General features: G+C 39.3%; 1 protein-coding gene across 1 annotated transcript in view; it reads right to left on the bottom strand.

Annotated features, from left to right (window-relative positions):
- The window catches only part of LOC122809332 (gastrula zinc finger protein XlCGF7.1-like), a 204,234-nt gene extending 190,501 nt beyond the window's left edge, over window positions 1-13,733 (bottom strand). Inside the window, exon 1 of the mRNA XM_044080736.1 lies at window positions 13,576-13,733. The gene's annotated coding sequence lies outside the window, so the exon portion shown is untranslated. The remainder of the gene's footprint in view (window positions 1-13,575) is intronic.
- Window positions 13,734-22,666: the final 8,933 nt, after the last annotated feature.

Here is a 22,666-nt window from a genome sequence, read left to right as displayed (position 1 = left end):
CTCCATTCCCATATTGGTTTAGTTCTTACTCCACTTTCTGCTACTTTATGAATATAACATTCTGTATGACTATGGTTATTCTCTTTAAGAATTTGCATTCAAAAGCCCACTCACTCCTTATTTCTTGAATTTCCCCCACTTCATCATCATCCCTTTCCACGCTGAACTTTAGCTCTCTGCTTGTGTTATATGTAACAGCCTTAACCATGCAGCTCTAATATATCCCTTCAAATCAGGTAATCCCACATCACCTTGTTATACTGAAAGGATCAACTTATCCCACTTGACTCTTGAATCCTCCCCCCAGATAAAATCCTTCAGCTTTTTACTAATTACTGTTCTCAACCTCTCCTCTGGCTGATAGTTTTATAGACAGGTCAGGCATATTTCTAACGGAACTAAAGCAATTTACTACTTGTATCTTGCTATCCATATCCATAAGCAAGAGCTTCCAGTTTCTTGTTTTTGTCTTATCTTTTTTAGTCTTTTCCCACATAGCTGAGCCCATTTTAACCCTTACTTCACTTTATCACATACCTATAAATATGGGTATTGTGGTACACAGTTTACAGCTATAGCCTTTGTTTAATCTTCATTAATTTTATATCCTGAAAAAACTTGGAACTTTTTCTCAGAATGTTCCATAATACTGAGATGTCCTTTTCTGGTTATATCAAGTACAAAATTTATATAGTTTGCAAATAAAGCCAACATTTCTCAATTACGATACCAACTACATCCTTGAATTTCTAAGCCCCTTATTTTCTTTGCCAATGGTTCTAACTGTAACACAAATAACAAATGGGAAAGAGGACTCCCCTGCCTATTCCTCTGTTCAGACACAAGTTATCAGACAGGTACCCTCCCACTTTGATGTTTGCATCTGATCCCCCAAATATCCTCCTAATTAACCTTATTATTGTATCACAAAATGCAAATGCTTCCATTGTCCTTCTCATGTAATCCCAGCTTACTCTATCAAATGCTTTCTCTACAAAAAACTCACAACAGTGGTATTTCCTTACATTCTGCTTCCCTCTGGATCATTATTGTTATATTAACACTGCCAAACGTTCGCCTCCCTTCCACAAGACCACATTGACTCATATCTATCAATGTGGGAAAAACCTTTGCCATTCTTTTAACCATTGTAGACAAATACTTTATAATCATGGTTTAAAACTGAACTGGGTCTATATGAAGCTACATTTAATGGGTCTTTACGGTCCTTAGGTATTACAGCCACCACAGCTTTTTCTCTAGGATTGTGGTGCTTCCCCTCCTTTAAAAATACTGTTAAGCAAAACCTTCCAGATCTTTAGCACTTTCTTCCCTCCAAGGATCCAAACTTTCACTGGAATGCCATGTATTCCTGGAGACATTCCTGTAAATTGGTTATACATCACTGTTATGTCATCCCCTCATCTTAACTGTTAATTGTTGAGCCTCATTGACTTCTAACCTTGGCATATTTAAGTCTTCCATAAATTTAATGTTTGTACTTTTGCTTGATTTCCCTGTTTCTCTGCTTTGTACAAATGTTCATTTCTGAAATATCTCGAATGCCCCTACAGGATCCCTGGTTATTTTCCTGTTATAGGCTACATAAGTTTGGCAAAAATCGTTTCTACTTTCTGTTGCCTACGTTCTTGTGTCAAAAGCATTTGTGCCCAGGAATTACTATCAAAAACAGTTGCTTAACAGCAGTCTTTCTAAACTCATGCATATTATCCAAGTACTCCCGTATTTTTCTCTTTAGCACTCTGCAGTTGCTCCTCTTTTTGTTCTGTGAGATTCCCCTCATTCTTTAATACTTTAACCTTTGTCAGCCCATCTACATAAATATTTTTACTTCTTAACAATATATATTTTTCTTTTATTTCTACCATATTTTTAAACTCCAGTTTCATTTTATCCCACTTACTAGCTATAATATTTGGAGTACTTTCTATCTTCTCTAACAAATCCCAAATAATTTCACTACCAATTCCTTAAATTCTTCCCTTTTTAACAGGAAGGGAGGTAGGGAAGCACCAGTGTCTCATTTTTATTTTAGTACCTTGCATTTTTCATCTTAGTAATCACTGGCACATGATCTGATATAGTCATTGGATGTGCGTTCTAAGTAATTGCACATATTCATGAGAAATATAATTTATGTCAATTCTAGCCCAGTTACTGTACCTTAGGGGATAATATGCAAATTCGAGCAGCATTCCTACTGCTGAATTCATGTCTTCCATACCAAAAATATTTTCATAAATTTCTTCAGAAATCTGCCCACTTTTGTAATATTTTTCCTTCAAGCCCCCCCCCCCCCCCACCAAATACATCCTTATTATTACAAATCAATTTCCAGGACTCACCTATAAGTAATATTCCCTGCTGATTATGTCTCCGAAAATTTTCTTAACGTCCATAACAGCAGTTTTAAGTGGAATATAAATACATGCCACCATAATCCTAATCACTCACCTGTAGCCCCTTACTACCACAAATGTACAATTATTATATTTTCCCCTCTACTATCACTACTGAAGTTTCCTTCAGCAATTAATATAAGTACTCCTCTTTTCCTTTGTCTCTGATATTCCAATAAATATTCATCCTGAAAATCTTTATCAAATTCACATACTCACTTATTTTCAAATTTATCTCCTGTAGCATTTCTATTTGCACTCTGCATTTATTAACATAGTTAAATACTCTTTCCTTTTTGTCTATACCTGTGTTCCAAGATAATATGGAACATCTCACCATTATGATGAGAAGTAATTATTCCCACCTACTGTATATGACAGTATTTTTAAATGTCTATTTCCAGGTTTTTGTGATGCATCCACCCACTAGTGTTTGGCAGATGGTTCCTTTATACAGTTTTTTCTTATCTTTTCCATTTGAACTTATGTCACATTTTACAAGACTGTTTTTTATTTCTTTTGAGGGTTTTCATTAAAATAAACACACACACAATCTCCATAACATGGTAACTTAATACAAACACACAAAAATATGTACGCCTTCAAATAATGAAGTTTAACTCTTATAACTGGAACAATTATCAAAAATAGTCAGCTACAAACACAGGCTTTACCTAACCTAAAGCTGCGGTTATCCATACTAAGAGGCATGTAAATAACTGTACTCCTATTACATTAATTGGAGTCCATTTTTATCTTTAGTCCCCTCCAAAGTATGGAAAACAACTTGCATGCTTTCAGAAAACATTAACTTTAGCCTCAAAGAAACCAGCAATTTGTTTTTGTTTCTTTTTATTGCCCTATAATCAGCTTGTCTCCACAGAAATGTAAGAAAAAAATGAAGCCCTCAGTTGCACGTTTCGGAGTATAAGCTGAAACATTTATTGCTAAAAGATTTTTTTCCATTACATTCAGTGTTCTCTTATTCACTTGTTTCCACTTAAGACTTACTATTAGGTTAAGCCAAGGATCTTAATTCAGACATTCACTTATGAAAAAGTAAGAAAAAACATATAAGCTCTACATATATTATGATCTGAGTACATTTGCACCCCATACCCCACCTCAAAAACCCAAGATTACAGCCTTTTAACTTAAACATGCTTTTGTCAAGTGTTTTTTTTTTCCTCCTTTTGCACTGTAATCCCTATTCCTAATACAAAAAAGACAAATGAAAGAAAATTACTTTAGTATCTTTATCACCTACAATGACTAAAAATGCTTTACTATAAAACATGCAATTTATATCATGAAAAGTTTTATAAAATACTGTTAAGAACATAAATTGTTTTACTCACAATTACTATTATCCCTTATCTTCCATTCCCCTCAGTGTCATTCCAAGAAGTGAAGCAAATGCCTTTCAGTTCCCCACAAGTTTAGCAACATCAACCAAAGTCTATTCTTTCTACCTTTTTGTACAGACATATTTCACAAATGCAACTGATGCTTTGCAGTCTTACATTTATTCACTAATTTCCATGTTACTCTTTGTCTTCGTGTTCATCTTCATCTCCCAACTGTAGACTCTGGTTCAATTCCAAGGTACTCCCGATTCTTCTAGTCAACTCCTGTGCCTTTCTCTGTATCTCAAGCATTTTCCTTTGAAGCAATGAAAAATGCTTCGCTGGCAAGCATTCTCCACGTGTTTTATTATCAGCAGAATGAGAAGCAGCGTCTCCTTCTGCTTGATAGTTCATTTTTCACTGGACAAACTTTTGTATTTCCTCTTTAGCCTGTTCTGCATCAAAAAATGACTGATCATCCAAGAAAAAAAATATATACTCTGAAGACAGCTGGATATAGCAGCTCAAATCTTACACCTGCCTCTTTGCTGGAATAAATTTGTTTCTCTTCTGCCTGTTACACATTGAATAACCGTTTCCTACACACACTCCACTGTATCCAACTTCTATTACTTTTGAACCAGTTTTGTCAGAATCAACTATTTCTGATGGCAGATTTGCATCTTTACTAACACAGGTCTTTGCTGTTTTCTCATGGCAGGGGTTGGAACATACAAAGTACCATTTCAGTTAGCAGATCCTGCTGTGGAATAAGAGTCCAGTTTCTTATTTGTGTCTTCATAAAACAAATACAGTCTGTTCTTTCTAGTTTCTCTGTTACAGCAGAAAATCTCATATTTTCTCTACATGCTCTATCCTCTAATTCTACAATATTTTGAAACATCTCTTCTTGAGCAGTCTCATACTAGCCAGTCTTTTCTTCATTTTGACCTCCAATTTTTGCAGTTTTATCAGCTCGTCTTATCCATTTAAACCTTCTTAATTTTTTTCCAGCATTCTGTTACTTGTTTTGATATACTCCTTTAGTGTTTTATTTATTTTAATCAACTCTGAGCACATTTGACTTATTTTTGTGCTAGACTACTCAGAAGCCATGTCTTGTACCAAAGTGGGAGCTTGAATTGCTTTTTGCTGAACAGCCATAGTATTCTTCCCAGTCAGTGTTTTCTCTTCACCTTTTCTAGATGATTTTCTTTCAGGATCAGTTGGTTTTTCTTTGGTAAGGACACTGTCTGGATTCCAACAGTCAGTCATTAACTAAATCTACTATAAGTGACATAGTTCCTGACACTTGTCTTTCAGTTTCTTTTTTTTACATTACAAGTGCTGAAGCTAAGCTGCTAGCAGTGTGCAGCCATCTTGGAAAGTCCAAACACTGTATACTTCTTAAAACAATTGAAATATATCTTCTGATCCTCTCTCTTCTTTAAAATGCTGAATCCTGTAGCTTGTACTTTTCTGTATTCTTCTGGCCTTTACTTGGATGTTTTCCATTATCATTACTCTGAAATCTAACAGCTGCAATGTCAGTCTCCTTGTACCGGAATTAAGGCAACTCATTTCTCACAGCTGGTTACAGAGCAATACTACCCATGACTCTCTGCACAATATTTTATTTCTCAGCTTTCATAACTGTGATAAAACCTTTTCTTTTTGCATACATGTGGCAAGCCTAAAATTTGGCAAGGATTCCTAATGTCCCTTCACTGCAGAGGCTATGCCATATAATAATCCCTCTCAGGAACGATGCCCACCTCCTTTGTGTGCACTATGTTATTTCTATTTTTTTTCATACAAGCCACTGCTGGTACTCTGCTGGCTGAATTTTAGGTTTCTTCTTCTAGACATAGCCTTATGGTCAGTATCCATTAGGTCTGTCCTTGTTTCTGTAACTGAAACCCCTAGCTTTATCACTTAATTCTCATTTGTAAAAAATTGTCTGTATGAAATCAGAATGTTCATTGACAAACTCAGTAACATCTTTCAGCTGTACATCATTTTTCATATAGCCATCCAGCATTACGTTTCTGCATCTCTTTACCAACTCTAAATGTTACTTCTTATTCTTTTACCTGCTCTGGCTTGGAGGCTGCAGCTTTTTTCATTTTATTCTTTTTCTTGGCTTTTTGTTTACTCATACAACTCGTATCAGATTTTCAGCTTATCTCTTCATTTTCAATATATTTTTTCTCTTTTAATAACCTAAATTTCTATCCCTTTATGGTCTGTCTGATGGAACCGAGTCTCCTATCAGTTTATCCTGCATCTGGCATACAAGAAATCTCTTGTTCCACTCTCTGTTACTGCTGGGATGAGTTTGTTTAAATTTATATGCAAAAGCGGGAAAAATTACATTAATTTAATTTACTTCGTTCCCTCCCAATTCTTCCTTTCAAAATGTTTTCGTTAAACAGTAACAGTTAGGTAGTTTGCTAAGGCTTTAGCTATGTTTTTCTCAAACAACTCAGTCTCCCAATAGGTCATCTCATTAGAAACAGTATTAGTACAGGTTTACAACAACAAAACCAAGATGTTAACTGCCTGAATAGACTCCCCATACATGTCAAGCAGAGACCCTCCTTGGCCCTCTTCAAAAGGAACCTTGATGATTGGATGGGAGATAGGAAATTCACCCCGGGGATCACGTCACTCGCCCTGCTAGACAGGGGTTCAGGGAAGTAAATATTGTGGGAAGAAATATCCAGAGAATTGTTATGGCTAGGCTTGTATAGCCCCTAGGGCCGATAGCCTAGTACCAACCTATGAACTTATGAAATTACTTTAATGTTACAAATAAACTATTTTCCCATTTCTAAATCCATCCAACTTCATGCAGAAAATAACATACAAAGTATTCTTTACTGTTATTTGTTACTTTATTAAGACAATAGATTTCCCTAAAAGTTTTTAGAGTGAAGCTGTCAGTACTCCACATCTCACTCTGGTAGGTCTAAATCCCTAAACATTTCCATATCATAACCACGTTTCATTAACTCCCTAGCATCTACCCATGGTGGCCAGTCAATAAAAGCCATACACATTTAATAGAGACCCAATTATATTAGTAATTCAGATGCCGACATATTACAGTAAGTTACTTTTATCCAACAATAATGGAGTAACACTTTATATAAGATACACTCTTGTGTGCATGTTATTCATTGCTTGACCTGTTCAGTCACAGAATTAAAACCAGTACTAATTAAAGTAATTATGTTACAATTATAATGCAAATCTCAAATGTCGGTATGTGTAACACAGTTTTTAGCTCATTCTAGATTTATGAAGGAAGCTAATATCAGGATAATAAATTCTTAAGGGTTTTGCCATAAATCCTTATTTACATTTACCTGGTTTAGCTGTTGGTCATTAAAAAAAAGAACTTTCACTGCATAATTGAAGTCCAAGGCAAGCTGCATCATACCCTTGTTCAGTAATAAGTCATACTGGGTGTATAATAATACGTTCATATCTTTGTACAAATACTTCCCATTGGTTAAAAAGCTGCTTCCATTTTCATGACACCTGTCAGTAATCAAAACTGTTTGTTTTGTAATCTGATATATTAAATGTTTATACCACCAAGGGTAAGCATTAATGACAATACAACATTAAAATCTGTTCATGGAAGACAGCAGAAAAGTAATATTTTTTATGGAACAGAAATATTTTTGTTAGAAGTCAAGTCATTTGCTATTTGGAGCACTCTAGGAATACTCCACTCATGTTTTCCTTTTAACATTATAAAGCAAGTTCATATTATTAGGAAGTACGCTAAGAACACATCTTTCACATATGCCTTGGAAGTCAAGACAGATGACTGAAATAAAGTGAGGGTTGACAAACCAGTTGTACACTTCAAACCTGCCTTGTTGCATGTATTTGTTGCATTTTATTTTAGTATATCTTGTATAGATTTCTATGCAGTGTTTTAAACACTTAAATACTTATTTACTGGTACCCAATGTTTATCTTTCTGTATTAGCTTCACATATGTGACTAACATATCTGTAAGTAACTGAACTAAATAATAATTCTAAATAGAAAGACCTGGATTTACTACTGTTACCTGCAACTATTTCAAGTCACATACAAGCAAAAGTGTCTTATCCTGTAGGGTTAATAGTTAACCAGCAAGAAATTGTGAATGTTTGGGTAAAAAAATTATTTAAAGAAAATGTGATTTCCAAACTATGTGTGTGTAACAATATGGTGAGTAGAGGTATTCTGAAAGAGCAAGATCAAATACCGTTATACCATACTTAAGCCGACCTATGATAAGACTTTTCAAATTCCAATTAAAACTTTATAAAATACATAAAATTATCAGAATGTACATTGGTCAGTTCTAAAAATGGGAAATCGTTTTCCCAGTGTTAAAAAGTTCACATGCCTGGCATTACCATTCACTGGCATTACAGTCAATAACTGCATTCTTAAAGTAAGGAATATAATATGTCAAGAAACCTAACTGACATTTACAAAAAATACATATGTAGACTCTGTGGGAATATTAGTAAAACAGTAAGAGACTCTGGGAGAACTCCTATCTATGTGCATGTAATAAAGAGCATATGCGATTTCCTAAGACATTTTCTCACCTGGGAAAAGCTATATGGATGCTACAAATAAACTCTATTTTAGAACAATACATAAGTTAAGATGGATAACTGGAGATGTTACTTGATGGAAAGTTTGAGGGACTCTATAATTTAACTGACAAAGCCCCACAGTTAAAATTATGCAAAACAATATAAAAGTGGAACTATATCCAACATAATATATTAATCTAATATAACAAACCATTTTGATAGTCTCCACACACCACAGAGGTACCTCTAAATTACATAGAATCATATGAGGTATTTTCTGTTTGAATGAAAATGTGACACCTGGTACTGAGCACTACAAACCATGCAGATGACTAAACCTACTTTGTTGTTACTCAAAATATTTTAATGTAGCAGAAACATTACACATATAGATAATCAAATACAGATGGACAGACTAAGAATGTGTTAAAAATAGATAAACAGTAACTTATTTCTGCAACTTGCTGATGATTTTCTACTAACAGCTCATTAACAGCTAATAGCATTAACCCTCTAAGCTGAGCTACCAGACCTCTATATCTCAGATGTCATATAACGTTATGCCTTAAGGAATAGAGTGGCTCCTATTATCTCTCATTTATTTTTTTCCTTAACTGCTGCCTTTACTCTATGGTCTTTTAGTAGCCACATAATATTTGTAAGAAGTACTACTGGTACAGTGAATGAAGAACTGGGAGAAGGATACATGTTTTCCAAGCAGAAGACCCAGGTTCTGTGCCAGGGTAAGTAAAGAATCATATTACACCAACAGTAATGGTTTTACCTTGTAATATGAAGGTTAAGTAATAAGCATTATGCACAATGATAATAGGTTAAACAGTGTTAGTAAAACAGTAACAAAAAGTAGATGCAGTCAGTTACCGCTTTCACTGATGCAGCAGGGCATACATACTCAGAGAAAAGCACTGTGAGTTTTGTAATATTTGTACGAGCAAAGACAATTTGTCGACAATTTGAAGGATGCAGTGTTGCCAGATCTGCAAGCACTTCTCTGGGCTGAAAGAAGAAGTTTATGTCTGTGGACAGAGTTGGACAGGATTCAGGGAGAATGACCTCATTTACCTGGGCACCACAGATGCCATCAAAGCTTTCTGACAAGCAATTTGACTGCAATGGTCTCTAGTATGGTAAGGGTAGTACAGAAGAATGCATCCCTCTAGGTGTACCTCTTCACAGTAAGAGACAAAGAGTAACACTGAAAACCTCAGAGGAGCACTCAGAAGGGAAGAACAGGACCAAGGAGGAGAAAAGAACACCTCCTGAATGGAAATTCCATTATTAAGAAATTATAACTAGGGGGAGGAGGTGAAACGCCTGCTTGACATGATGGCAAGAAAATGCATGGAGTAACTTTGAAGGACAACAGAAATGACTGTGTATAGGACGTTACTAGACTGCCATTTTCTACTGAAGGGCAAATAACTTGCAGGGAATGATAGAGAAGCACTGTAGAAGGAATCAGTAAATTTAGGGGCCTTGAGCAACAGATGCATTAATGTTCACTGCCCATTGCATAGGTCATCTTAGGTACTTATAAAGACACCAGTAATGCAAGAAAACAAATTAGGTACACATGAAACAGGTCCACCGAAGGGAAAATAAAAGTAAAGCAAGCAATTAGATTCTTGGTTTAATTCTATGAAAATAAAACACTAAAATCAATCCAGTGGCGTTGTAGTCACACAACAGTTGAAATCAGGCTCAGTAAATATTACTAAAAGTCCAAGAATTGTTCAGGTCGATCCTGGTATCTAAATAAGCCACAATCATAATTCAAACAGCTCACTAATGACAGTAATGTCCACCATGAAAAAACAAATAAAATCAAAAACTCTGTGGCTTAGTAAATGTGCAGAGTCATTAAAAGATGTGCTTTTGTATTTCAAATAGAAAACTTCCCCAGATGGATACATGCAACCTCACAAGGGGCTCAAATATTCTCGACCTGGTCCTCACCAACATGGGTGACCATTGCACCACCAGAAGTATAGGACCCTCACTGATTAAATCTGATCACAAATCAGTCACATGTGAAGTAACTATAACACCTGAACCCTTCTTAGGTAAAATCAGGCTAAAAATGTTCACCAAAGCCAATTATACCCTTCGAAGGGATGGCATAGATAATTTCCAAGCTTCTCTTCCCACAAATGGCACTGAAAACTAAACTAAGGTATACACAAATGCCCTATACAAACATTTACACAAATGCATTGACACAGCTGTACCTGAGAGGATCAAACCAAGATCCTCAAGAAAAAACAAGCCTCCCTGGTGGACAACTAGCATTAATAAGTTATAACACAAGAGGAAGAAGTTGCTGTCTAAGAATAAAAAAAGAGAGGGTCCCAGCACTGGAAGAACACCCTCCTCTGCTTGAACAAACAAATAAAACAAATTGTAAAATTCTCTAAGGGCAACCATAGCTAAGGATAACCATAAGGCATTCTTCAGCTATATCCATAACCTAAACAGTAGGACCCAGACATGTGCTGAACTAGCTGTGGATGGCATCACACATACCCGATCCTGTGAAAATATCTAACCTAGTAGCCGACATGTTTGGTGAAAATTTTACCCTCCTGTCCCCTCCAAACATTCCACAAAGCATTCCCTGTACATCTCATCTACTTGGCATCTCCAAAGAGCAAGTCATTAATGCTCTCTCCCAAGGCGAAAAGCACAGCCTCTCCGAGACTGGATGGCATTCTAGGTTGCATTTTAAATGGTTTAAAACATGAATTAGCAACTCCATTAGGTACTCTCTGCAAATCTGTGCATACAGCATACCTTGACTTAGCCAAGGCCTTCAACACAATACCACATTTGGGCATCATTGATAAACTCTCCTACTTGAATATCAACCCTTATGTCATCAGGTGGGTTGCTAATTGGCTCACAGACAGATCACACTCAGTCAAAGTTGGGGACCTTACCACAAACAGCAGACCTGTCACCAGTGGGGTTCCACAGAGGTCAGTGCTGCCCCCCCCCCCATTATTTGGAATATACTTCTCAGAACTTCTGGCCAAAACAAAGAGGCTGTGGCTGACTAACTTTGCTGACAACTGCAAATTAGGTGCAATGAATCCCCAAATGATGTCAATATACTTCAAGAGGGACTTACACAAACCAATGATTGGTGCCAAAGCCATGGACTCAAACTCAATGCTTAAAAATGCATTATTATCCCCTTTGGTAAAAATGACATCCCTGTAGATTATCATATACCCTAAGTAACAACTCAGTAGTGAGAGACTTGGGAACGCAAGTTTACTGTAGCCTAAACTTAGACCACCATGTGTCTACTCTGGTAAGGAAGGCATTCTGTGTCTCATACCTCATTAACAACGGCATTGCCTCAAGAGCGAAACAGGTCATTACACCCCTGTACTCGATCCTCATCAGGCCAATAATTGAGTACAATGCTCCCATTGGTATGTACCTTACCAGGCACCTGCAGCAACTTGACAGACCTCAGAGATTTCTATCCAAGAAAATTCATGGTCTCCAGCACGTCATACATTGACAGACTGAAGTCACTGTCACTGTACTCAGTAGTGTACAGCCTACTTAGAGGAGACTTGTGCCTGGCCTACAGAGCAATCTTGGAACCAAACCTAATAGAAATGCTGCGCATCTGCAACTCGGACAAGGGTCACCCGTTCCTAGGACCTTAACCTGGCCTGTGACATAAACAGGACCTGCTGGAGAGATAGATATGTTGCACAGAGGTTACCACTCCTCTGGAATAGGCTACCAATTCACATCAAACAATGCTCCTCTATGACCTTGTTTAAGCATACCCGGGATAACTGGATGGGAAACCGTAAATTCCTGCCGGGGATTTCACCTATGACCCTCCTAGGTATGGGCAGTTGTTGCTAACTAAGATGTCGAGTTTAGGCAAGATCCTTTACATTGGGTTTAACTAATATTATACTGGGCAATCATGGCTAGGCTTATAAAGACCTTTGGGTCAATATCTCAGTAACCACCTATGAACCTATCTCTGGGAAGGGAAGGAGAATTCTCCATGATGGGTTGTGGAACTTCATGAGTAGGCACTGAAACTAGGTTGTGGGGGGGACTGAAGGTAGCAAAGAAATAATAACCTCCCTATACTATTACCAGAGTAGTTACTATCACACATTCCACTAGGGAGAATAAAACGTAGTGAACAATAGTAAATGGAAAGAAAGACATAACAAACAGCAACTTGGATGAGGTAAAATAGGAAAATGAAATGAAACACCAAAGTCAATGTTACCAGTGCTCATCATCCAGACAGAAGGCTGTCTGCTCTTGTGTTTGCAATGAAAGAACAATGCCTAGCATTTTGAGAGCTACAGATATTTGGCTTATAACAACAGATCTAAATACATCCTTATCCCAAAACAGAATCAAACAAGCAGCAGTCAAATTAGTCAGTATGACATGTGTCACAAGAGTAAAATCCATCAACCCCAACCCCCAGAAATGTAACCTCTAATTTAGCATCAATGACATCAAAAAGGAAATGCACATAAAATACAATTTCAGTGGTACAGCTGTTGAAAGTATCATCCTATTTGCACAGCACTCTGTCAGTAACCAGAGACCTAAATGTACATTAGCCTTTCTTACAAACCTCAATATTCAAACTATGCTTGTCAGGTATAAAACGTAATATAGATGGGAATACATCCAGATCTGGATTAGCAAGGAGCATCACATATTTATTATTGACCCTCCAACAAAATAAAGATCCTACCCACAACAGTGTTTGAGACAGCCTCCCCAGTTCCCTGCCTTTTTTTTTTTTTGTCTGCACTGAAAAAAAATGCTATCTGTACTACATGCTGCCAGATTAAAAAGAAACAACAGCTCATAGTTTACTTATTGGCTGCACACATAAAGAAAACATGCCTCAATACGACTATTAAGTATCAAGCTTAATTAATCATTTATCTCCCATACAAAAAACATACACTCCCTTTTGCTGCAGTGCAATAAAAATCAGCACTGTGATAACAGTTTATATCAGATTATTTCTAAATGTGACCACCCATAACAGCAAGCAATGAAAACACTGATAAACAGCAAGGCTCAGTACTTCTCTCTTAGTCATAATAGAAAAATAAAATGCAGCTGTACACAGCCAAAAATAAGAAAATACCAAGTAAATTTACTCACTTATCACCTCTGTCAGTTAGTGTCTCCAATACCTAATAAATGAGTGCTTACTGATCAGCACAATTACAGCAGGAGCAGTGAGACACAAAGCTCTGTACATTCTACCATGCAGGCAGCCATTACAAAAGAAGCAGAAACTTCCGGGATCACATAACACAGCAAGGACTACAACTCCCACAGTTGACCAGGCTGTGGCATTAACTAGTTCACTTCCAGTAACATACTACAGTTCCAGAATATAAACATGTTACATTTAGTTCCACTTAAAAACAAAAACAGATCTGTAGTAAAAAATATTGTGCACACTTAATTCTGAAACAGATTAATTAGTGCCTACACATTCTAGAAAAAATCCTCAGCATTTTATATTTTTATATAACCACACTACTAGAAGGTTTTTTTTCCAGAAAGTTTCTTGCATTTCATTGCTGAATAATATTCCTATAACATTAAAGTGAAACTTGAACATTTCCTAATCTGTTTAGTGCAGCTAAATCAGTCATAGATTTATATATAGGAGCAGAGAATAAAGTTTTTTTCTGAAAACAGACATGGATTTGAGAATAACCAACTTTTAATAAATTAAAGCATGGAACATTCTAAAATGGAGGGATGGAATTATAGGGCTGTAACTATTTCAGATAACCAAAGAGGAACATTTTTAACACAAATATCAGATTTTTCAGGCTAAACCGTATCCACAACTACTGCAAGTGATTGGACTTCACTTTTGTTACCCAAATAAAAACAAATGTTTGTAGAAATTGAGTTGCTTGTATTCTTTGGTATCATATTACAGTGTTTCGAATAGAGAGAAGAAAGCTATTTGCCATTTTTCATGTTTTTCTATTCTTTTTCTTTTTTAAATGCAGGATACAACTTCCAAAATAGGGATTTCCCTGTATAAAGGACAGCTGTGGCATTACTGGCCTCTACTTTAAAAGCCTAAACACAGCAGCAGCCTTCCTACGCCCTGTACATTTCAGTTCCCTTTATAAACTACTAGTAATTCCTTCATGTAAATCTCACAGAAGTAACCATTGCCGATTCCATCCCCTAGTATTGAATGGAAGATAAGTTAGATGGATAACAAGTGTTTCTGGCTGAATCAGATCTCAGGTCAATCAGCTTTTCATTCATACCTTTGCTTATCATGCACTACTCTGATTCAAGTAGACTGCAAGCTACATTTCAGTCTTCTCAGCATTAGGTATTGTGTACAACTGCTATCCAAACTTTGTAGGAAGGGGGTTCTACACGGAGGTCGTCCTTTGCTTCTGTTTAATTCTGCAGCTTGTGTGCACATTTATTTCACTGTGAGTAACTGCTAAACCATTCCTGGCATAGGTTTGCATAATGGGCCAAAAAAAGCAAATCTGTACTGTATCTAATTAGAGCATGCATTTCCCCTAAAAGCTGTGGAGTCAATGTGATATAATGCAATAAATCAATCTGGGTGTTTTATTACTATTGACAATTCTTTCCTAACAAGCTCTGTATAATTTACAGTTTCCTTTATTGTTTGCATCCCACTCCACCCCCCCCCCAGTGTAAAATTGGTATTGTGCACGCTGTTTTACACCCATACCAGTTGTTTTCTCTCTTTCTTGATATTGAGCATCTGTAGATTGAGTATATGTTAGAATGGAAGATGGTCTCTTTTCTCAAAATTGTGCAACTGTGTGGTTAGTATATATAAACATGGGGTGTACGGAGGTGTGAAGTCCTTCATGTGGAAGATGCAAGGGATAAGGTGTATGGAGGTGTGAAGTCCTCATATGGGGGATGCAAAGGATAAAGTGTATGGGGGAGTGAAGTCCCTCATGTGGGGGATGCAACGGATAAGGTGTATGGAGGTGTGAAGTCCCTCATGTGGGGGGATGTAAAGGAAAAAATATTTTCTTGATGTTACCCATAGCTTTGGTACATGCATTTTTAACTCATCCAATATGCTTGCAAGGAGTTCTTTTTCACGGATTCATAGTGGATCTGTCTGCTATCAGCTATGTCCCAGAAAGACCTCCTCAGTCATCTTCTACAGTGCTTATCCCTTATGGGTCAAAACTCTAAAGTGAGAAATCCTTAGTATAAGCAAACTAGATGTAGAAGGAGAGGAGATCAGGGTGTCCCAGTCCAGTTCATTTTTACAGCTATGGAGGGCTTTCTGTCTTGCAAATGTATAAAAACGCATACTCATCTTGACATTTTTTGCCATTAATCTGCACAAAGGCTTGTTTTAATAAAGCAATACCATGGCATATGTAATCCGTAAAACATCAGACTAGTGTGCTTAGTCACAACCTAGTACTGTTAGCCCTAAGCTGAAAACCCTGTCAATATATAATTTAGTTTTGCAGTTTATTATGCATATTTTACTCACATGTAAGCATAATATGTATGCACTAATGTACTACTACAAACTGCAGGTTTCATTTACTTGTTTTTTCATAACTGAAAGCAGCTCTTTGGATCCCTGTATTTCAATGTCATAGGTAACAGATTTAATAGAATGAGTTCATACAGGTACTGTAGACTAATTCAGAGAACGGGGGTTTGTGGTTTTGAACTACATAATGGGCTCATAGGTTCATAGGTGCGTACTAGGCTAATGGCCCTGGAGCCTTTATAAGCCTAGCCCATAGGATTGCCCTGGCATCGTGCCACCCAACCTTAGTTCCCAGTGCCTCTGTCAAGTAGGGCCACTGGAGTGATCGCCAGGGAGAATTTTCCATTTCCCATCCACTTATCAAGATTTCGCTTGAAGATGGCCAGTGAGGCACTCTGCTTGACATGTATGGAAAGTCTATTCCATAGCATGGCCAATCTCTGGGTTATGAACCTGTCCCTCCAGCTTGTTCTGTGGTAATGTGAGGTCTCTGGAGCCTATAGTGCTGAGGAATTGAGATTTCTTTAGATGTAGCATTTCTAACAGAGCTGGGTCAGACATGGCTTTGTAAGTCAAGCAGAGATCGCCTCTAAGTAGGCAATATGAGACAGAGAATAGTTGGAGTTTTTTTAGTCTGTCCATATAGGACAAGTGTTTAAGGCCTAAGATCCTCTTTGTGAGGTATTTTTGTAGCCTCTCCAGTTGTTATAGGTGTCTAGTGAGGTACATGCCAAATGGGGCATTGTGCTCGATGATTGGCCTAATGAGGGAAGAGTAGATGGAGACAATGACCTCTTTCTTCCTGGATGCAAAACCCTTAGTAATGAGATGTGCCACATAGAAGGACTTTCTGACCACAATGGCAATGTGGTGGTCAAAAGAGAGGTTGCTGTCACCCTGTGTTCTCAGATCTCTTATGACACCTTCTGTATTCAGTGGACTACCATCGATGTGGTCATTCATGAGAACTGGGTTTTTCCCAAAGGGGATGATGACATTTTTTGGCATTGAGCTTAAGGCCATGGTTCTGACACCAGTCATTAGTCTCAGTGAGGCCTTTCTGTAGTATGTCAAATAACCAGGAAGTGCCAATGTGGTGGTCAAAAGAGAGGTTGCTGTCAACCTGTGTTCCCAGATGTCTTATGATGCCTTCTGTGTTCATTGGACTACCATCGATGTGGTAATTCATGAGAACCAGATTTTTCCCAAAGGAGATTGTGAAGATGGGGTGAAGATAGGTGAAGGCTGCCAGTCTAGCCAAATAGAATTTTGGGGATAATTATGTCATCTGTAAATATTAATGTAAGCCACAGGCTTGTTGTCTTAAATGGTAAAAATAGTGTTACATGTGGAACTGGAAAAAATGTAACAACAGTGCACTCTACTGACCAAGTAAAGCATGTTGTGACCCTTTGATGTAAACATGGCTCTGGCTGGTCTAGATGAAGGAATTCTTGCTATTGTTTTAAGGCCAGAGTTAATGGCCAGAACTTGCATGCATAAATGTCCTTTATTGCTCTGGTTTCTGCCCAGAGGTTAAGAATGTAAATGTAGTTTCTGTTAGCCTGGGAACCCAGGGAAGTGTGAAGAATATGTAATGTGAACCAGGAATGTGATTTAAAAAAAACAGAGAATCAGAGAGCATTAAGCATTTTTGTCTTGACCATCTAACTCGTCAGCACTGTCTTGCTCTATATGTAAGTTATCTTAGACTTGTGTTTTCTCTTAGTCTAATCTTTCTAATTTCTAACTATTTCTAAGTGTTTTCTGTGATGTCAGAACTGTACTACTGAATTATTTTAAGTATTTCTCTGTGATCTCTGAACTCTTGACTAGCACTGTGTAGTAAAATGTATTGTCTTGTGTTTTGACTATTTGTTATTAAATATTTTTAAAACACTTTCAATTGTGGCTATTTTTGTAGAGATAATTTAAGCTCTTTAGAGTACTTGCATGCCTTTGGTAAAATTGTACAAAACCACTTTAATAGCTTTAGCCCTGGGCCATGCTACCTATTGGATAATAATATTGCACAGTAATAATTGGTCACCCTTTTAAGGGCCTTTGAGTAGCTGATAAATATTAGTCGGTAGTGGCAGCTGGTATTACCATATAGTCTGGGGAAAAGGGGCACAGCTGGAGAACCTGTGCCAGCCTTCCCCAGAAGTGTATGTGTGGTTGTATAATCACTTCTCAAAGTGTGTGTTTGTGTGTGTGTGTGTGTGTGTGTGTGTGTGTGTGTGTGTGTGTGTGTGTGTGTGTGTGTGTGTGTGTGTGTGTGTGTGTCAGCTACTTGGGCAGGGACATGAAGCAATGGTTGGACACAGAGGATGCTAGACGCATTCGCTTGCATACTAGGCTGAGATCTGGGCCCTATAGCTGTGCCAGTGAGGAGTCTTATTGGGGACCTGGAGAGCAAGGGAGCAACCAGCCCCAGACTTACTGTGATCTCTGTGTGCTCTTAAGGGAAATTGCACTTTACTGTGTGTATTTGTTATCCTTTCCTTCTATATGAGATGCCCCTCATTGGTGTTAGTGGTGAGGATTGAGGTTCCTTGATTGCTGGGCCAATGCACGGGCATCGCATATTAATTGTTTGGCAATGGTGGGATATCCACACCACATATTAATTGATTGGTAAATACTAACTGGCTTGTAGTGGTGTGGGTAGAGTGAATTCCTGTAGTGTGTCAGCTACTTGGGCAGGGACATGAAGCAATGGTTGGACACAGAGGATGCTAGACGTTTTCGCTTGCATACTAGGCTGAGATCTGGGCCCTATAGCTGTGCCAGTGAGGAGTCTTATTGGGGACCTGGAGAGCAAGGGAACGACCAGCCCCAGACTTACTGTGATCTCTGTGTGCTCTTAAGGGAAATTGCACTTTACTGTGTGTATTTGTTATCCTTTCCTTCTATATGAGATGCCCCTCATTGGTGTTAGTGGTGAGGATTGAGGTTCCTTGATTGCTGGGCCAATGCACTGGCATCGCATATTAATTGTTTGGCAATGGTGGGATATCCACACCACATATTAATTGATTGGCAAATACTAACTGGCTTGTAGTGGTGTGGGTAGAGTGAATTCCTGTAGCTTGTGTACACTGAGCTTTAATGGTGTTTTGTACTCTAAATCAACCATGCAGTGAATACCTAGAGTTCACATCACAATTGTTTTATTTCTTTTGTTAGCTTAGTTAGTCAGGGTGAGCAGGCAGCATGTCAGCAGAGGAGTATGGAAAGCTAAGAAGGAGCTGGCTGGTGGAGATGTGCCAGGCTAGGGGACTGGTGCATGGAAACCTGACTAAGGTAGACCTGACTGCAGCCTTGGTTACAGCGGCATCAGAAAACAGCAACCAGGAGGACAATCAGACTGGCAGTGGAGATGTAATACCCTCAGAGAATGGACAGCTCAACCTTTCTGCAGAGGACTTAAAAATCCATCTAGAGCTAAACAGACTTGAGTTGGAGGCCAGGCATTTGGAACTTGAAGCAGATGAGAGACTAAGGCATCTAGAGAGCAAGGACAAGGAGAAACTGTGACATCTGCAGGCTGAGGAAGTTGAGGAAAAGGAGAGGCAGAAGCAGCATGAGAAGGAGATGCTGACTCTTCACCAGAGTCATGGAGGCAATGGGGAAGGGAATAACTAGACCCCAGAAGGACAGAAGGTAAGTAAATTTCTTCCACAGTTTAAAGAGGGGGATAATTTTGATAGTTTCATTCATATGTTTGAGAGGGTATGCAAACAGTATGGTGTTAACCAAAGGCTCTGGGTATGGTTCCTGACCCCCATACTCCATGGTAAAGCTATAACTGTTTGTCAAAAATGTCTGACAATGCATGTTTTGATTATACTGCTGTTAAAAATCACTTGTTGGAATTGTTTAAGCTAACACCTGAAACATATAGGAAAAAGTATTGTGAACATCGACACAAGGTAGATGAAAATGTGTGTGAATATGTTGCTGAACTGAGCACTTATTTCCATAGGTGGGTGAGTGGATGTCAGGTCACCACTTTTGAAGGGCTGGCAGACCTTTTGGTGAAGGAAGAAGCCTTTAGCACTTTGCCTGAAGACATGAGGATCTGGTTAGCTAAAAGACAATGTGCTACTTAAGATGAGTTAGAAAAGAAGGGAGACCTATACCTGGCAAGCAGGGCAGCCCTGCACAGGAAAGGGACCCCCAGTACTGCTCATGGGTCTAAAGGAACCCAGGGTGGGCAGTACAGACTGCCCCAACAGAGTCTGCCAGTAGCAGGGAAAGCCAGTAGTCCAAGTACATGTCCAGGAGCTAGGGTTAAATGTTTTCAATGCAACCAGTGGGGCCATGTGGCATACAATTATCCATGGAGGCAAGGTGTGGAACAAAAGGTGAGGGAGCCAGTAAGTGGGAAAGACAAAATGCCAAGAGTAGGTTGTCTTTAGACAACAAGGGTACCAAACTACAATCCTGCAGATGTCCTGATAGGGAAGGGTTTGGATGAAGCAGTACCATGGGTTTGTGCAGTTACACGTAGTCAGGCTAGGAGAGAAGCATGTGGGTCTAGTAGCCTGGGGGAGACCCAAACAGACTGCATACTTGCAGCCAGGACTGGTGAGGTGGTTACTTCAGGGAGGGAGCTACCCTGTAGCAGTGAAACTGAAGGTAAGCCACAGCGGCTTGAGGGTACTTATGGTCCCTTGGACAGAGTGACTGCAAAGGTAGAGGTGAGTAGTAGTGCCCAGGCTGACAGTGAGGTACCACTGTCAGAAGATGCCAGGCTTCCTGTGGAAGGGGAGCTGGGAAGGGTTACAAGGAGAGAGTTGAGACAGGCTCAGCTCTCAGACCATACAATGCAAGGCCTGAAGCAGGTAGCTAGGGAGGCACCTGTTTTTATAGAAAGGGGGAATATGTATACTGGGACAAAGGGTTACTATACAGATAGTGGACCCCTGAAGGAGGGCTAGAAGGTGAGAGAGTACAGCAGTTGGTAGTTCCTAGAGCCTACCATCTGCCGCTTCTAGCCATAGCCCATGATATTCCCTTTGCAGGTCATATTGGCATAATACGTACAAAGAGACATATTATGCAGAACTTCTATTTTCCTGGAATTTCCAGAGATGTAACAGGGTACTGCAGGACCTGTGAGCAGTGCCAAAAGGTAGGCAAAGCAGGAGACAAGGTGAGAGCTCCTTTGATGCCTTTTGTCTGTGATTGAGGAGCCATTTCAGCGGGTAGCTATGGATATTGTGGGTCCTCTGAGTACCCCAAGTTCCACAGGGAAAAGGTATATCCTAGTGCTAGTAGACTATGCTACACGATAACCTGAGGCAGTGGCTTTGTCCTCCATTGAGGCAGAGAATGTGTCAAATGCTTTATTAGAAATGTTCAGCAGGGTAGGTTTCCCAAAAGAAATACTGACTGATAGAGGTGCCAATTTCATGTCAGACCTACTCGCTTGTCTGTGGAAGTCCTGTGGGATGAAGCACATGAAGACCACCCCCTGCCATCCCCAGACTAATGGTCTTGTTGAGAGGTTAAACTCTACAATCAAGTCCATGCTATGGGAATTTGCAGATCAGTTTAAGAGGGAGTGGGACAAATATTTGCCCCATCTGTTGTGTGCTTACATAGAGGTTCCCAAGGAATCCACAAGTTTTTCACCCTTTGAGTTGCTGTATGGGCATAGGGTGAGGGGACCTTTAGATTTAATTCCAGATGAGTGGGAAGGGGAGCGCGAGTCTCACAAGGAGTCTGTTGCGGCATACATCTTAAACATCAGGGCAAGGCACAGGGAACTCATGGGCTTGGCCCAGGAGAACCTGGCAGACGCCCAACAACAGAAAAAGGTGTGGTATGACAGGAATGCTCGAGCTAGACAATATGTTGTGGGGCAGCAGGTAATGGTTTTCATTCCTGTCAGAAACAACAAGCTCCAAGCAGCTTGGGAGGGACCCTCCAAGGTGGTAAGAAAGGTAAGGGATGTTAACTACATGGTGGAACTGCTAGCAGAAGGCAGGGGCACAAATTGTACCATGTTAACATAATGAAACCTTACCATGATAGGGAGGCCCTTGTGCTGAGCATTTGCAGTGGATTGCAGGAGGAGTTTGACGGAGATCTGGGAACTGATCTCCTCAGTGAGGCTCAGGCTGACACCTCCATGGAAGGGGTAGCAATGTCCCAGCAGCTATCTCCTACCCAGGTTCGAGAAATCTGAGCAGTGTTGCAGGAATTTGGGGACATGTTCACTGGGAAATCAGGGTGTACCCACCTGGGGCAGCACCATGTGGGTACAGGACCCCAAAGGCATATTAGGCAGGCCCCTTATAGAGTCCCTGAGAGACTCAAACAGACTTTGAGGGAGGAGGTACAGAAGATGTTGGACCTAGGGGTGATTCAGGATTCCAAGAGTCCCTGGGCCTCCCCAGTGGTGCTGGTGCCAAAGAAGGATGGCAGCACCAGGTTCTGTGTGGACTACAGGAAATTTAATATTCACACAGAGTCAGATGCGTACCCCATGCCTAGGACAGATGAGGCCCTAGAGCAGCTGGGTGGGGCTAAGTATCTTACAATCATTGATCTTACCAAGGGTTACTGGCAGGTGCCTTTGACTCCCAGTGCTAGAGAGAAGTCAGCCTTTGTGACTCCTTTTGGCTTGTATGAGTTCACAAAGATGCCCTTTGGGATGAAGAATGGCCCAGCAATTTTCCAGAGGCTGGTCGA

Source organism: Protopterus annectens, chromosome 8.part0 (genome assembly GCF_019279795.1).
Source record: "Protopterus annectens isolate FY-2018-M chromosome 8.part0, PAN1.0, whole genome shotgun sequence".
In the NCBI taxonomy this organism is placed as follows: domain Eukaryota; kingdom Metazoa; phylum Chordata; order Ceratodontiformes; family Protopteridae; genus Protopterus; species Protopterus annectens.
The sequence above is the reverse complement of the archived record's forward strand: the minus strand, read 5'-3'. Positions and strand labels throughout refer to the sequence as shown.